Source organism: Fukomys damarensis, unplaced genomic scaffold (genome assembly GCF_012274545.1).
Source record: "Fukomys damarensis isolate Sample0158 unplaced genomic scaffold, DMR_v1.0_HiC HiC_scaffold_22, whole genome shotgun sequence".
Lineage (NCBI taxonomy): Eukaryota > Metazoa > Chordata > Mammalia > Rodentia > Bathyergidae > Fukomys > Fukomys damarensis.
Window position 1 is genome coordinate 120,382 of NW_022900934.1, and position 17,659 is coordinate 138,040.

Sequence of the window (17,659 nt, forward strand, 5' to 3'; positions counted from 1 at the left end):
AAAATTTTTTTTTTTTTAAAAAAAAAAAAAAAAAAAAAAAAAAAAAAAAAAATTATTTTTTTTTTTTTTTTTTTTTTTTTTTTTTTTTTTTTTTTTTTTTTTTTTTTTTTCTGTACTGATCAAACCTGGATTCTGTGCTTGTGAGGCAGGCAGCAGAACCACTGAGCTAAATCCCTGGCCCCCTAGTCTGTTCTTTATGTGAGTAGACACTATCTCTAGTGACTACAAGGGCCTGTCTTAGGAAAGAGCAGATGGTGGGGAACCCTAAACTGGAAATTCCTCAACTGAGTGTGGAACCTAGTCTTCCTACCCAAGGTCCCCCTATCTCAAAGCCAAACACTAAGGCTCCTGCGCCAGGGAGGCCCTGAGGAGGTGGCCTCTGGACTCAAGCAGGTGGTGGTCAGGCTCTCCTGAAGGCAAGCAGGGAAACTACTCATGTCTGAAACATGATAGCAAGTCATGAAAGTAACACGTCAGTGACCCAGGAATCCATAATGGCGTCTGTGCTGAATGTTGAAAGAGAAACAAAAATGTAATGGCAGGGGATTACAGGAGACAGGGTCATGTCCAGGGATCTTAAGAATAGCCTGGTTTGTGATGGAGAATAAGGCTGAAGGACAGACCAGGCAGACCAAGAATATCTTGAGGTTGTGAGAAAGAACCAAAAAGGGCTGGGCTGAAGGCTATAGGGGCCTTCAGGGCTAATACGCAGTCAGGACTGCTGGGCAGGGCTGAGTGCAGCCTTAAGAGGAGTCTCTTCAGGAAGCATCACCAAGCCCTACCCATAGCTCATCTAGAGCCTAAGTATCCTCACACAGGGCACAAAGTTTAAAAATAATGTCAAGGGTTGGGGATTTAGCTCAGTGGCACCACGCCTGCCTTTCAAGAGTTCAATTCCCCGTACCAAAAACAAAAGGTCAAACATGCCCCTTTGCCCCTCACAACCTAGGCCATATTTTTGTCCCATTTTATGGATAATGGCCCCTTCACTGGAAATATTATTGAATACTGCAAGCCTTCCCAATTTCTTAAGTCCCTGCTTATCCCTAAATAAAACTTCGGTTATGGTAGAACGTATGAAAAATTGCTCCATTCCATGTGTAAAATGTTGGTTCACCAACCATTTGTTCAGTTAGCAGTTTAAGCACTAAGCAGGCTATTCTGAACCACCCACAACAGGGTGTACAGTATAATGGATATCCTCCTTGTCCCCAGGCACTTCATCACAGACAAAGCTATAAGCCTAGTAAAGACCAGGCAGCACTTGGGTTGGGAACTACTTGGGCTACCCACAGAAGACAATAGCAAAGAATTCAGAATTCAACACTCCCACTGGTGAAAACCCAAATGCTTTGACAAGTCATCAGGATGTACAAAAGTCAGGAATATACCTCCAGGACTCTCAGAGCTGTGCATCCATCACTGTGAGGTCACTCAAAGCAACCTGAAACGCTGTTAGTTTGAGATCTGAGGGCACCAGAGACCTTCCAGAGACTTCTACAGTAGGCCCCGGGGACGTCACAAAGTGCGCAAGCTCTTTCCACAGAGAAAACATGGTCCCTCCCACTCTAGGCAGGTGCATGGGCAGATTAGACTTGTGTACCTCGGTTCTGCAGTGGGCCCTGAGCTTCAAGCTCAGGTGAGAGGAGCAGGCACTGCCCCAGCCCCACCCTATGCTGCCAAATGTGTGGGCCTGCCTGAGACATCAGAACAATGCTGAACACAATGCTAAACATTAGTAAGAGGTGCAACTAGGCAAAACTGTGAGGCACTTCCTCTTCTACACCTGGGTCACACATATGTCTCCCACCTTGCCTGGCCATCTCATCCTCAGCCTAAAATACAGGCCCAAGACAGGCTCCTCACCATGCACAACAGCCCTCCCAGCACAGGCCGCACTCCCAGCCACAGTTCCTTGTAAGCTCAAGGCACTGTGATCACATCCAAACTACAGCAAGCAAGCCAGGGCAAACCAATACCCGGCATCTGCCTGAGCACAAAGCCTTGCTCTTCCAAAGGCAGGCGCTGGACAGCAGCCCACAGCACTGCAGGATGAGGGGCAGTCATAAGTCCAGATAACCACAACTGTGTCTGACAACTTCTCCCTTCCTAGGGGCGGGACTAATCCCAGCAAGGCAGATGTACTCTAGACAGATTAAATGTCCTCTGAGTTATTTTCATTCATATTTAAAATAACATTGCATTTTTTAAAGTGCAAATTAAAAATTAGAAAGGGATGAAGTGACAGGTAAAACTTTTCACAAGAAAAGCACACATGGTCCTAACAGCATTAACAGAGGGGAACAAGACCCCAAGCTGACCGTATGTGGTGGGATCCAGCAACACTGAAGATAAAAATTAAAGTGTCTTCACACTGTATTTTCTGCTCACAAGTATTTATTAATCTATTCTCTGTGAAGCAGGCTCAGTGGAAGCCTGAGATCAAAAAGCATTTTAATTCAGGTGAAACTGCCCCTTGTTCACTTTTGTTTTGGATTCTTAATGTGACATTTGGAGAAATTCAGCATCTAAGACAATAGAAAATATGCTGAGAACTTCAACAGGCCATGAAGGTGCCTTCTGCTGGAGGCCAGCACCCGCTCTGGACTAAACAGTGGACCCCTGTGGGCCCTGGGGTCTTCTTAGAGCAGAAAGCTCACAGGGACAGCACCACCAGCAGCTGCTCTTGCCCCTTCTGGGAAACAGCACTTTTGATCTGACTAGCTTTCTAATGATGCTGTTTCCCAAAGACCATTTTCCTGTGAGCACACACTACAAAATTCCCATTGAAACTACATCTATAGACAAATAACTTAAGGTTTATCCATGAGTGAATCCACAAGAAGAGAGCAGCGGTATGGCCATAAGACAAGGAGCCTTGAAAAGCGTATGGGAGGAAAGAAATGCCTTTCCAAGCTTGCCACAGAGAGCTGCCAACAAAAAGGGGCTCTGGACTGGTTTTCCAGGGTCAAAATAGCAAGTGTATTTCCAATTTGCCTGAGTAAAGTGTAAGTCTGGCTGGTTGTTGAGGGCCCGGCCTGCCTGTAGATTGGCTGACCACCATCAGCCCAGCACACTTCACTGCACACATCAGCTCTACCAGCTGGACCAGTTCTCTGCCTCCCCATCCATGCCAGGTCCAGTGCTGACCAAAGTGTTCTGGTCACTCTTGGACCCACCCCCACCTCTAACACCAGTCCAGAGACGGCAAGCTCAAGCAAAGCCCTGTTCACCTTTTACCAGAGAGATGTGCCAAAGGGCACAGTCCCCACCAGCCTGCCCAGTACAAGCAAGCAGCTGCTAGAGGCCCAAGAAGTCTCCGATATTTTGTCACTTTGCAGATTCCTCACCTGCTGTGTCTGCACAGTGCTGGCCATGCAAAGAAGCATGCCAAATGGTCCAGCCATCTCAAGCACAAGTAACACCAGCAAAATGGTCAGCTGGCCCTCTGCCCCTATTTCACTTACTCATACAGGCCATTACCCATGTCATCATCTGCACACTAGTGACCCCAACCAGTGAAGGACTAATAGCCCAGTGAGATGTAGGTGGAAGTCTAGTAGCACCAGGGAGAGTCCCCTCCACAGCCAGGTATAGGCCAAGCTCCAGTCATGTCCAGACTGACTCTGGGATGGGCTTTAGTGCAAGTCAGCTGCCTTTAGTGTCCAACACACATTCCCATGCTTGTACCCCCTCTGCCAGCACCCTCTGATTCAGGGACTCTCAAGTAGAGGCTACCCAACTCCAGCCCACAGCAACTTTATCCCCAAGACTAGAGAGATCTCCTCAGAATGGGTTCTCCCAGCTCAGTACCAGGGGCATTTAGGACAAGGAGTCAGAACATTAGCTCCAAACATTCTAGTCTTCCTCCAACCATGTGAGCCATACTGGGAACTGCATTTTAGACAGCAGCTCCTGTCCTAGGGGAGTGCCCTGGCCCACATCTGGGCTCCCTAGTCCATGAGGCACAGGGAAGACCATTTAGGATGTAAAAACCTCTGTGTCCAACTCTTGGAGGTTCCTGTTCAACCATTTGGGACAGCAAACATCCCTATGAGATCTAGCACTCTCCAGGTAGAATCCTGTAGAGGCCTCAGTCTCCAGTCCATGATTCATAAAGCTGCCTCCTTCTCTTGGAAAATAAAATAAACTGCCTCTGAGCACTGACCCAGCCTCCTCTACACCAGGAGCACACCTTCAGGGCCAAGCGGGTCCTGCCTCTGTTGGCAGCAACATCCCATCCAGACACCACAAGACTGTAATCTCTGCTTTCTACTCTTTTGTTTACCATTAATTAATGGAGCCATATGGAAGGAGGTGATAATCACAGTCAAAGACCAATGGGAGGAGAGTCCTGGTGGCATGGAGCCTGGGGCTGAGAGAAGCCTCTCTCAGCCAGCCCCAGCCCAGGTGAGGGCCCAGCAACCCACTTCCTGGCACCTGCAAGTACCAGAGTGCACCCCTCAGCAAGAGCTCAGCGTTCCCCCCACTCACTTCAGGTTTGCCCCCGCACTGCCCTGCCTTTTGTTCACTCAGCCACTAGTCTCAGAGATACCCTTCAGTTTCTGTGTTTTTTTAAACTACTGGGGCAAAATTTCTCACCCTCTCTCCCAAAAGGATAATTAAAATCATTACTGTCATTATTGTCATTATAGTGACACAGCCTGATGTCCCAGGACCAAGCCACATGTAGCCACTGACCTACCTCTCAGATGTTTTGTTTCAGAAATTAAACATCAACTTTGCCAGCCAGTGATGTCCACTGACTCCAAAGTGATGCTAACAAGGAAAGCCTTGGTGACTCAGAAGGAGCCAGCAATGAGCACCCCACACCACACACAAAGCCACCAAGTGTTGGTTTATTTCTCGCTTTATAAAGAAGAATGAGAATTTGATGGACAGAACCCAGTCCACTGCCCCAGAATCTGCTGTCTGGCTGGAAACAGCATTATGGTGTTCAAAGTTCAAATTGACTTCCTTGTCTTATAGGCAAGTTCAGTTATACTCACACCACAGCCCCACTCCCCAGTGCCCCAACCAAACCATGAGAAAGAGCTAAGAAACGGGTGATGCTTAGTCCTGCACATCAGCCCCACAGGCAAACACACCCTGGATATCACTCCTAAAGTTTGGGGGTACACGACATGCAAGGACAGAGTGCTCCCAGGAGTATATTGCTCAGTACCTCCAGTGGGGGTCCCACATGAGATATCTGAGCTCCAAGTCACTGTCTTAGAGAAATCTTCTGCTTAAAGGACCAGCATCTTCCCCAGGAGCGGGCTGCTGAGTCCCATAGCCCAGACATATCTGCGCTCCTCTTCCAGAATTGCACATAAAGTTTCCTGTCTTTATCCACAGTGTCCCCGTCCACTAACATCCTTTCTATCTGACTCACAACATGTCCACGAGAATCTCAGAGATGCAGGAGGGGCAGAGAAAGAAGAGAAACACAGAGACCAGGCAGGCTGGGAGGAGAAGAAAGCCTCATCCTTCAGAACAGTTTAAAAAGCCATCCCCTGACCTGCTTTTCCTGCAGAGAGTCTCCTTAGAAATCCCCTCTGCTCTCGCCCTCCCCCATCACTATCCAAGGGGAAAAGCCAAGCACTGGGTGTCTGCCTTTGTCAGCGAAAGAACATAACATTGACTTACCTTTCCTCACAGCTATTGTCTGTCCTCTTTCAAAATGACATCACGGAAAGCAATCATGAAATTTACATGGGGGGGTGCAGGGTGGACTGGGGGAGGGGAAGGCAGCTGCCTCCCTCGCAGCGGTCACATGTGGGGAAGCTTGTGTGCGGGTTTCAATTAAATATCTTCTCCTCTCCGTGTGCGAACTCCTAAGCCAGCTAAAGGCGATGTCTCATTTACTTAATGACCGCTCTCATTAGCAGCGGTGGCACGGGCTGGCGGAGGAGCCTCCTTTGTAAATACGCTACCCATGAACCCTTGGGGCTCCAATATATCTGTTTACTCTCTGAGGTGAAATAAATTTACAGTATAGCATCAGAAAGATGGATCTGCCAAGTTGGGGGTGAGAGGTGTCCCAACCCAACAGAGTCCCTGTGCACTGCTCCAAGCCACACCAATAGAAGGTGCCTACATCTGCCCACACAGATCCATACTCGATATGCAGCATGATTGAGTTTTTTTAATTAAAGAACACACAAAAGGGCAGAGAGCATTACAACTATCATGCTCATCCCCCTCTGCTTTCTCTGCCAGTGGTTCAGTCCAATAATTCCTAATAGCAACGACCGGAATGACAGATGCCCTGGGTTAGCATGGCTCCAGCGAAAGTGCTTTACAATATTTATTGGTGGTTAGGAATATGACCTCCCATCATAAAGAACAGACTGAAGAATTTATTACTCAAATAAACCAGGAGTATTACATATGGGTTCATCTGCATATTCAAGTACCAAGAATTTGAACTGATATTTTTTGAGTGCATAAAAGGTACCTAAGGCCACAGACCAAAGAAGTAAAGTCATACACACAAAGAATAGATCAGAAAATTATATTTTTTTCTGTTTTCATAATTTCCTTTTTTGTTTAAATTTTTAAAATAATAAACCCCTCCTAAAGAAGACTTGAAAATTCTTGGGAAAAAATGATAAATTCATCCCAACCAAAGGGAAGCATACTGGTCAAGTTTTGTGTCCTGTCTTTCTCTGAGTCTTCTCTAAACCATCAGCAATGAGCCATCCAGTGAACACTGAGAAAAGAAACCACAGTAACACATGTCCCAGTGGTGCTCACCAGTCAGTATGCAACTTGCCTGTCTACTCCTTCATCTGCCCATTTGTGGAGGTTTTTCCACATCAGGGAAGAAAGTAGGAAATTCCTCAGTAAGTGTTACAAGTAAGCACTGCCTACCATTTTTCTACGCACTTGTTTGCTCCCCAAATTCGTTCTGATACTGACAAATCAAAATCACAATGTTGGAAACATGAGGATGAAAACTGAATTCAGACCCCTGCAAAGACACCCACTATAGCCAGATGGAAAGTCAACAGCACTTGAGGCTCAGAAGTTCATATGGAGATTTCAACAGACAGCAAATGTCTTTTTATGGTAAATCCTGCAGGAACACAACACCTTACTTGACTAACACTAAAGAACTTGGGCTGCAAAAGGTGTGAATAAGACAGAGTTAGAGCATTTAGCTTTCTCCAAAGATAGCAGGTTGCAAAAATCTGGGCTGATGTTAGCTGAAACACCTCTTGTACAAAGCAATTACTTTTAACATGCAGTTTTTGTTCTACACATTACACACAAACCAAGTCACTTCATCCCAAAAGCAAATCTATTAGATTCATACATGTTAATCTAAACAAATAAAACACAAAATGAATGCAGGAACATTGTGCAGATGGAGGAAAGGAAAATAAATGAAGCCTACAGTGGACAAACTGAAGATGAAATATTAATTAGCCAAATGAAAACAGTTTGAGGCATCTACAATGTCTGCCTACCATTTTCTATTCTTTCATGAACTCAAATCCATTAGCATAGAAGGACACATTCAGCTGAGAGCAATCCTGAAAAGCCGTGTCTATCTCCTCTGGACATGCTGTGAGTGCTGGATATTTTACAGCCCGAACCTTTGGCATTCAGAATTTCTATTAAACTCTTATCACCAGGCTGCAGGCTCAGGGCAGTCCTGTGTGCCATTGTTCCACAGAGAAGGTGGGATCAAAGTGGGGGCTGGTGCTGAATCAGCCTCACTCCGCAGCAGCATACAGTGTTCCGGGAGAGCCATTAACTTCAGATTTGTAATAGTCAAACTTAAAAAACAACACAAAACATAGGCAACAACAGGGGGAAACCAATATGTGCAACAAAAAGGACCTGGCGGGCATCATTATTTTTTAAAGGAATGTAAACCGTATTTGCACAAACCTCAGCCTGTCAGCATTTCATATCCCCCTGCAGTGACCACGGGCTTCTGGAATGGTAGCTCTGATGGTCAGGAATGGGGCTGCAAGCTCCACCCGGGGGGCTACTGGGAGGAACCCTTGGGATGTGCTCAGAAACTTCAAATCAACGCCTGTTGGCAGAATCTAGAGCCAGAATTCCCATTAGGAGATTAGGGTTGTACAAGCATTTTCAGAAGATGAGTTTTGATGAGTAAAGGTTCCAAATCTTTAGCTGACAGTGCCAAAAGAACAAAGCGGGGATCCTGGAAAGAAGCAGGGAGGAGTTCGCCTCCAAGTTTCTCAGGTGTGCGGCTTCTCGCAGCCCCCGAGGGAGCCTGAGCTGAGGGTGGAGGCGCGAGGCAGGCTGATCAGCACTTTGGACAGCGGCCCGCCCCGCCCCCGCCAGGCTGGGCCTTTGTTCTCCGCTCACAGAAGCTTCTCAGCTCGCACGCACCGGGTCTGCAGTCGCTGAACTCCGTCCGGCTGGGAAAGGCCATTCCTAACCCAAGGCTCCCAACCACACAGACCCTGGTTGTGACAACAGCAAGGTATAACCTAAAACTTTTCTTATGCAGGGTTAATATTGTTGGGAGTTTTTTAAATCATAAAATATTTTCCTTTAGTATGGAGCACACTGATCCTTTACATTTTCGTTCATAAAAATCAAGGGGGGATTTGCATGTGTCTCTTTAGTTTTAAGACTGGGAAGATCCACAGAGAACGACTGCTGTCTGACTGGCAGAAGGAAAGGGGGAAACCGCAAAATCAAAACTTGCGCCTGTGGTCTCACTCACTGAGAAAGTGCTTTGTGAGAGCACGGGGGAGGCAGGCTTCATGATCGCTTAGCTGGTAAGGTCATTTCAAATAAGGTGTAATTACTTGTGCAAATCTGCACACAGACATTCCAAGTGTCAGTTCATTCGCTTCATAAAAACTCTTTCAAGTAATTTTGGTCTAAACTTTCTGCATCTGTAATTGGCACCACCTTCTCTGGTGGCCAGCTGGGGGTGAGGTTTTCTTGTTTCCTTCTGAAAGCTTCCCCGCAGATGGGCGCCTGCCTTAATGCTGCCGGCGACAATTAGGGCGTTGTGTGCAGAGTGAGATGGTCAGCATTAATATTGTATAGAACAGCTGAGGGCTGGGGGTGCTGCCCCAGGCAGGCCCTGGCAGATGGAGCAAACAAAACTGGGAGCCACTTTACCCACACTCTGGACTGACTTCGTGTGCCTGTCTCACACTCAGAAACATTTGGCATCCAGCTTGTAAGACTCACACATGTATATACACACACACATGGCAACTGTGAGCTCATAAGGATGTGGCAAACGCAGTAGCTTGCCGAAGCCCCTCCACTAAAGAAGTCCCAGGTGGACACTGCCACCCGCACACAAAGAGACACTCACATCCCCTCCACCACCTCCTCAGGCTCCAGGCCGGCCAGAGCTGCTGACACCTACTGCCCACCGTGCCTGCCTGCCAGAAAACCTGAGAATGAGTAAATTAACAGGAGGGACCCAGCTGCCCTGCCCTCCCTACTTCCAACCTTCCACAGGGCCAGCAGCTTTCCTAGGGCTCTGTGCAGCAGCCCTTAAGGAGAAGTGAGGTTGGTTCCCAGGGGCCTTGGCTGGCCTTCAGGATGGAGCATGTGTCTGTCACTTCCTAGCTGCCCAGAAAAGAGAACTGCATACTGATGGGGCATCCAGGCAGAAACCTGTGAGCAGGCCCAGGGAGGGGTGTGAGGGGCTGGGGGTGGTACGCACCCAGGAAGCTCCCACAGCGTGTCATCCTGGCTTGATGGCTGAACCTCCTCTCCGAGACCTGGACACAAGTCACTTCGTGCTGGAAAAGTTGCTGTACAAACTTCTGTACTCCCAGGACCCTGGGAGCCCCTACCACAAGCCAGCCAATCAAGACCAGGAGCAAATAATCACAAATTGATGCCCAGCAGCCTGCCAATGAGGATCCCTTCCCTACACAATGGGCCTCAGGCCCAGACAATATACCCCGCCTGCAGGCTCTTGGAAAGGGAGTGGGGGGTGCCCCTCCCCACACTAAAAATGAGGGAGGGCCCTCTGGGGGTTGGGCTGTCAGACTGGTCGAGCCTGAAGGCTGGTGGGGACCAGTCACCATGGACTGCATACCCTGGCCTTGCCCTGACCCTGAGCACTGCCCCCACCCAGTCCCAAGAAGAAGCTGTGAGGGCAGGGGAGGAGAAGAAGTGACCAGATACCCCGGGAAGGTGATGTTACTTCCTAGACACCTCGAAAGGCCCTGTAGGCAGAGGGTAGGTGGTCAGGACCCTGGAGACCTGGCCTCCAGCATCTCCCTCCAGAGAGGGAACATCCTGGAAGATGGGGAGGCCTCCTCTGGTATGAGTTCTCTGCTCACCCCAAGTCCAACATCCTTTGGGACAATTACCATGGCCGTGCTGGGCATTTTCCCAGGCTCCCCAGTGCTAGAAGAGGCAACTGCCCCCACAGATGGCATCTGGAGTGACACTGCACCTCTCTCGGCCTGTGGCTGAGTCCAAAATGGTTGCCTCCATCCCAGGCAACATCTGCCATCAGGGAAGTGGTCACAGGGGGAGTTCAGAGCTCAGTAGGAGGTGAGTCTGGACAGAGCCTTGAACAACCCCTCAGAACTGTGTAACATTCCCTAGAAGGCTTTCAGTGAGGAGGAACCCTAGGAAGCTCTGGGTGATGGTCCTGCCAAAGGTAAGGGATGTACTGGGGGAACAGACTGCTAGGGTCTAGGTGTGGTGGGGTCTGGCAAGGACCATGTGGAATCCCAGAGTCATCTGAGACATAGGTGACTCAGAGAGACCAGGGTGGGAATGGATGGCTATGCAGATGTCTGTGTGCCTGCTAGTCGCTGATGGACAATGTCAACCCAGTGGGCCTAAGCAATGGGACTAGAAACGAAGATGGGTCATCTCACCTACAGAAAAACATGGTGGGGTGCAGTGATAGGACAGGAGGGGAAGTGGATCAGGAGGGGAAGAGAGGCAGGAAGGGAAGAGGGACAGGAGGAGAAGTAGCAGCAGGAGGGTCAGCAGGGAGTAGAAGGGGAGGTGTGGGGCAGGAAAGGAAGTTGGGGAGAGGGAATCAGGCAGGGGGTGAAGTGCAGCAGGAAGGGAAGTGGGGCAGGAAGGAAGTGTGGAAGGTGAGGAAGTGAGGGAGGTGAGGAAGTGAGGCAGCATGGAAAGTAGGGGCAGGAGAGGAAGTGAGGGAGGCAGCAGACAGAAGTACAAACATGGGAAGTAGGTAACGAGGGGAAGTGGAACCGGGTAGGAAGTGACAGGTAAGAAAATTGGGAGCAGGAGGAGAATTAGCGGGCACAAGGGGAAATGAGGCAGGTGCTGCTGGGGGAAGGATAAGTCCCTATCAGGGTCACTTTCCCTCGAGGGTGGCAGCCCATGTGCTTAGACAAAGGAGTTGCATCGGTCAAATGTTTTGTTACCGTAACCAAACTCTTGAGTATAACAATGTAAAAGAGGAAAGATTTACTTTGTTTCTAGTTTGGTTTTTTGGTTTGGGGTTTTTTTGTACCAGGTATCAAAGTTGGGTCCTTGTGCTTGCGAAGCAGGTGGCAGAACCACTGAGCTAAATCCCCAGCGCAAAGATTTACCTTGGCTCATAGTTTCAGAAGTTTCAGTGCATGGTCACTTGGCTCCATTATTCTGTGGCTGTGGTATGGCAGACATTATTTCAGAGAGCACATGGCAGAGCAGGGCAGATCACCGCACAGTGGACAAAAGGCAAAGAAAGAAGAGGCTGGGAACAAGATACTTTCTGCGCGGACACAACCCCATGACTTACTCCCTTTAATAAGGCCCTACTGCCTAAGTTTCCATCATCAAACTACGACTCCATCAGTGAGTTAATCCACTGATAAATTTAGAACCCTCATGATCCAATCACCTCACTGAAGTCCCACCTCTAACATTGCTGCTTTGGGGATCAAGACTTGGGGGATGTGGTCATTAGTTGTGGTATGTCAGCTCGACTGGACTAGAACTACCTCACCAACAAGTAAAAGTTCTGGGTATGTCTGTGGATGATTGACATAGAGGCCAGCAAACTGAGTGGTGAAGACCCACCCCAGATATGAGTGGAACAGGCTTGTAGCCTGGACAGAACATAAAGGGGAAGAAGGAAATGTTTACTTTTTTGGAGAAACTCATCTTCACCATTGTTTTGGGATGTTGGTCTCTAGTTTCTTCAGCGTTTCCAACTCAGCCTCACACCAATGACCTTACAGTGAGCTTCTAGGCCTTCAACCTTAGACTGATACCGGAACCTCTGGCTCTCTGGTACACAGACTGCCACTTTGGATTCTTCTTTCCCTGACCTCACAGATAACCATCATAACTCTCCCACTTCTGATCCTTTAAGCACACACACACACACACACACACACACACACACACACACACACACACATATATCTTATATTGATTCTGTTCCTCTAGAGAACCCTAAGAGAACATTTTAGATCCAAATCATAAATAGCAACTGACTTGGTTTCTTCATGTGTCAAATAAGGGCACAGGGACTCCACATTGGGTCATTGCACATTCCATACTGCAGGTAGTTACTGTCCCTTTACACCCTGCCCCAAGGTGAAGATACCTAGCCAGCTAGCCCTCAATGCCCAGGCCATGCCTGCACCAGCACATCCAAATGCTCTACTGATCAGGACTCACCACCCTTGGAGAAGTATGTTCGTTGTGTGACATTAATTAAGATCGATGATTTGAAGTCACAATGGTGAGAAATCCAGAACTCTTCTGCTTCTTCCTTTTAATAGAAGCAACCAGCCTGGATGAAGCACTTGGTCATGCACAGAGCCAGTCAAGAATATGCTGGGTGTTGTGGTGCACACCTGTAATCCCAGCACTCAGGAGGCTGAGGCAGGAGGATCGCTGTGAGTTCTAGACCAGCCTGGGCTACACAGTAAGTTCCAGGTCAGTCTCAATTACATAGTGAGACCCTGTCTCAAAAAAACCAAAAAAAGAATAAATCAGTGCTGGGCTGGGGATTTGGCTCAGTGGTTCTGCCACCTGCTTCACAAGCTCAAGGGCCAAGTTCAACCTCAGGCCACATGGCCACAGGCCACCTGGGAGAGGCCCACCCTATGTTTGATATAGGACTGTGGCTATCAGGGTAGTCACCCCCAGCCTCAGCCCAGGCTCTAGGCAGCCGCACCACCTGCATACCCTTGAGTGCAAGCAGGTACTGCATCTGACCCATGGGAAGCACTCTAGGAATTACCTGCTACTACATTCTCACTCACACAAGAGCCCCAGCAAACAGTACCACACTGGCTTACATGGGCAGTGACCAGAGTAGGGTCCTACTTGCTGGACTCCAGGGGCCACTGGCCACCCAGAGCACTATGCTTTGTTTTTTTTTTTGGGGGGGGTTGTTTGTTTGGTTGGTTGCTTGGTTTTTGTTTTTTGGGTTTTTTTTTTTGGTACTGGGGATTGAACTTGGGTCCTTGCGCTTGCAAGGCAGGCCACCGAATAGAGCACTATGCTTTGTGACACTGGCTAGCACTAATGGTTGGTGATGCTTCCATAAGACACCCCAACATATACCAAAGAAACCCTTCTCTTCTGCGCATGTGGCTCTTCTGCCAATTCTGCTGCAACCTAGGGCCTCTCAGAGCCTCATAACCCTGGCACATCTAGGGCACAGAGTCCCAAAAACATCCCTTTCCTGGGCCTCAGATAAACCTTCTTAAGGCTGAGAGCTTGCAGAAACATGTTTCAAGCTATAAGCAGGGCAGCCCACTGCTCTGAAGCACAGGAGAGCACCTGGAAATGAGACATCCTGTGGCAACAACAGAGGCAGGGGACACGGTTGAGGAGCTACCAGCCAGAGCTCTGATCAGATTGGTCTGGGGTGCAAAAGCACTCGTCAGCAGCCCTCAGGCCTCTGAGGCACCGAGCCCCAGGGTCCTAGGGTCTATGGATAGCCCACAGCAGATTCTGCAGCATCCCAGGTCCAAGGCCAGCCAGGGGTACAGGGCACCTGTATCACCAGAAAAGAATATTGTTGCCAGAGGGGAGGTATCTTCTGTAGCATGAGCAACCTAGGTAAGGCATCAGGAAGCACTTGCAGAGAAGCTTTCCTCCCATCTGTCCCCTGCATAGGAGGCTGTGGAGCACAGAGCAGCCTGCAGGGCAGTAGCAGCCGAGCAAAGTAGAAGGCTGCATCACACACATGAGTAGAAACACAGGGGCTGTTGGGCCCAGGATGCTACATCTGCCATAATCTCCTGGGGGATGTTGTAAGCTCCTGACAGGGAGATTCATCCAGGAGGGACATCAGGTGAGGGCACAGCATGAGGAAAGGCTGTGTGGCTGGAAAAAGAAACATATTCAGTAAACAGTAGCCTATAGTCAGACAAGGGCTCAGTGTGAGTGGCTCAGTTTTCAGCTGAGGGCGTACTACACAGGCATCAGCAAGCCAGAAAGCTGGGAGCAGTCCATGAGTCCCTGTAACCAGGCCCCAGAGGCATGAGAGAGAGAAGAGAATCAAGTGTGCTTAGAGAACTAAGCAGGGAGCAGGGAACTGGCCTGCTCTGCTGGAACAGAGGAGTTGTGACACATGAGCAGCTGCCCAGCAAGAGAGATAATGAGAGAAGGAAAGACAGAGATAAAGACCAGAAACACAGAGCAACAGCCACAGAGGTGGCTGGAGTCAGGTCAAGAGGATTCAGCACAGAAATGCATCCAGACAAAAGCAGGTATTGCAGCAGAGGACCTAGGAACAGAGAAGGGTCAAAGGCAAAGAGTAGATGAGTTCAACAGACACAGAAAAGTACAGGGCAGAGAGAAAAGGATAAAGGCTGTGACAGACAGACATACAAACACATGGACATGGGCAGACACAGACACACAAAACTCAATACCAGACACATACAGCATACAGACAGAAAGACACAGACCAAACACATTGACAGGAACACAGAGATACACAAACCCACATACACGGACCTCTGAGGCTTCCAGAAATCCCCTCAAGGTAGTAAGAAAATAAGCAGCCACTAGGATCCCTAACTATCCCTGCTGTCACCTTCCACCCTTCAGGGGTCACACTACATTTGCGTGTACATGTGTGAGGAAGGAGAGCTGCCCCACTCTGGGCTCTTTAAGTGGCTTTGGAATTGTGCTCACAGAACAGATGGCCTCAGAGATAAAGCTGCCAGGCACCTGGATGGAGAGCAAGCCACAGACCGTTGCCATGGCAGGCTGGACTGGCAGAGCACGCTTATTAGGCAGCAGAGTGAGGCCCGCAGAGGTCAAGACAGTCTCGTGGGGAGCTCAGGATAGATAGACCCTCTCCTGCATGACCCTGCAGGATCAAGAATGGAGCTGGGCAGTGGGCACTCCAGGCTGTGGTACAAGGACAACAATGCTGACGTGACCACATCGGGAGAAATGCCTTTCCCAAGTCTCTCCCTATGGTACCAGGATCCTAGGTCACATTGACGAGAGGTGGTTCCAACTATTCCCAGCATGGAACCAACCCAAGAGCCAGCATGGGTCCTTGTAGCCCTCTGGAGTTCCAGGATGGTACCAGCATCCAAGAAAGAGTGACCCTAGAACTCCAGAGCCTGTGCTCAGGACATTCACTCCCAGCTGTGCTGGGAGTCAAGAGAGGGAAGGGGCAGCTGGAGCTCTAAACAAGGAGAGAAGCTGTGCCAGCTCCGTCATGCCCTAAAACCCTTAGACCTACAAAGCACTCTGGAGCCAGGTAAGACCTCCCAACATCTACAACACCCACAGCCAGCCGCCAAGGAAAGAAGACAAAAACACTCCTATCTGTACCCAGCACTTTTCTCCCTCAGATGACCCTGCAACTTAACATGCTGTGTGGCTCAGAAGAGCAAAAGGCTCACAGCTCCCAGGGCAGGACTAGGACTGAAGGCCAGGACTGCCTAGCGCCAAAGTTGGATCTGAGTCTTTTGCACCAGAGAGGGGTCTTGGGGCACTTTCCTCAACTGGGAATTCAGGCAGTAAAGGTGCAGGTCAGGAGGGGCCCTGTGCTAGGCTCCAAAGGAAGACAGAGCCGGAGAGGGCCAGCCCTGGACTGAGCAGGAAGCATCCAATGACACACAGGGGGAGCTGAGATGCTGACGGGTTCCCTGGACAGGTACCTGAAGGATGCACCCACCAGGACAAGAGGGAACACTGGCCTCAGGCCTCCAGAGCCTTGGGTCTGGTCAGCCAGACAGCTCAGTGGGCCTAAACTAGGCCAAACCTAGCAGCTCTGCCCAGGGCCCCAAGGCTGTACCTTCCCCAGATCCCAAGTCAATACAAGCTCCAAATACGGTGTGGTAGTGCATATTTATAATCCCAGCACTCAGGAGGCTGAGGCAGAAGAGTGAGTTTAAGACCAGACTGGGCTACATAGGGGGTTCAAGGCCAGCCTGGAATGCATAGTGAGGCACTGTGTAAAAAAAAAAATCTCCAGATATCCCAGACTTCATGTGTTAGAATATCTTCAAATCTAAAAACTTCAGAGCCCCATACAGCCCTCACCTCGACTGCATACAGACATGCGTACGCACATGCTGTGTACATATATGTACATAGCATGTATGTGACATGTATTATATGACTCTGCTACACGCTCATATATACATACCACACACACACCCCTCAGTGTGCACACAAATACACACATCATGTGTATATGTAAACATACCACATACACAGGCACACTGATACATGCCCTCCTACATATACACATACCACATGCAAATGCATACATATGTACGTGCCCTGCACACAAACATGCACAAACATGTCCACACACCAGAGCCTGAGCCCAATGGGCACGGCTGAGATGGGCCATAGCGTCCTCCCACCTCCTGAGTGTCTGCATGAGTGCGTGGGGTACATCAAGTTTGCTGATACAACTAAGAAAATGCAGGAGCCGTGGTGAGGTGTGCTTCACTGGAGACCTCTAGGCAAGAACCCTGCGTGCCTCTCCCTCCCTGATCCACTCCCCTCTCCCCAAATCCACGAATGATGTCATCCTAGCCCCACACACAGGGCTTCCCTGAGTCTGAAAGGAAGAAGAAAACCTGACAGAACAGCTCCCCGCCATACACAGGCACAGGAGCAAGACAGAAGCCCCAAGAAGGGAGCAGAGAGTGCAGCTTATGTTCAGAGTAGCCTTTGTCCCACCACCTGCACCTCCCGCCCAGGCCACCCCCACACACACATTCAGCTGTACCAGACACCTGTATGCAAATTCTGTGGTGGGAGGTAGAGGGAGTGAGCAGACCAGAACCGAGCAGAGTGCTGGAGAGAACAGGGAGGAGATGACATTAGGATGACAGCTGAGGGCCGGGGATTTAGCTCAGTGGTTCTGCCGCCTGCCTCGCAAGCGCAAGGGCCCAAGTTCAATCCCCAGTACCCGCCAAAAAAAGATGACAGTTGAGTGCTCAGGGTGGCCACAGGTCCCCACCCGACAGGAATAAGCAGAACAGTGGGAGCAGCACCACGGAAGCTGGGGCAAGCCTAGGCCCATGGCCCTCCTCTGAAGAAGGGCCTGCCGATCTGAGGAACAGGATGCTTCAAGCACAGGCCCACAGTGGACCTGGGCTCATCACTGTGTGGTGCTTGTGTGCTGACCCCTACGTTCACACACCAGTGAAGTCTGTTTGGAATCAAGATATTTCACGGAACGGTAATGATAAACAATTGTGTCAGAGGACGTGGC

General features: G+C 49.5%; 1 protein-coding gene across 7 annotated transcripts in view; it reads right to left on the reverse strand.

Moving 5' to 3' along the window:
- Positions 1–17,659, reverse strand: part of Myt1 (myelin transcription factor 1) — a 111,417-nt gene that overhangs the window by 53,610 nt on the left and 40,148 nt on the right. For 2 of the 7 annotated variants that reach the window (XM_010633419.2, XM_010633418.2), the window contains exon 1: positions 5,650–5,992. The exons of 3 other annotated variants lie outside the window; for them this stretch is intronic. The gene's annotated coding sequence lies outside the window, so the exon portion shown is untranslated. Of the gene's footprint in view, positions 1–5,649; positions 5,993–7,902; positions 7,942–9,679; positions 9,703–17,659 lie in introns of those variants that run through there. 2 more of the 7 variants (XM_033767202.1, XM_033767203.1) reach the window with 2 other exon arrangements.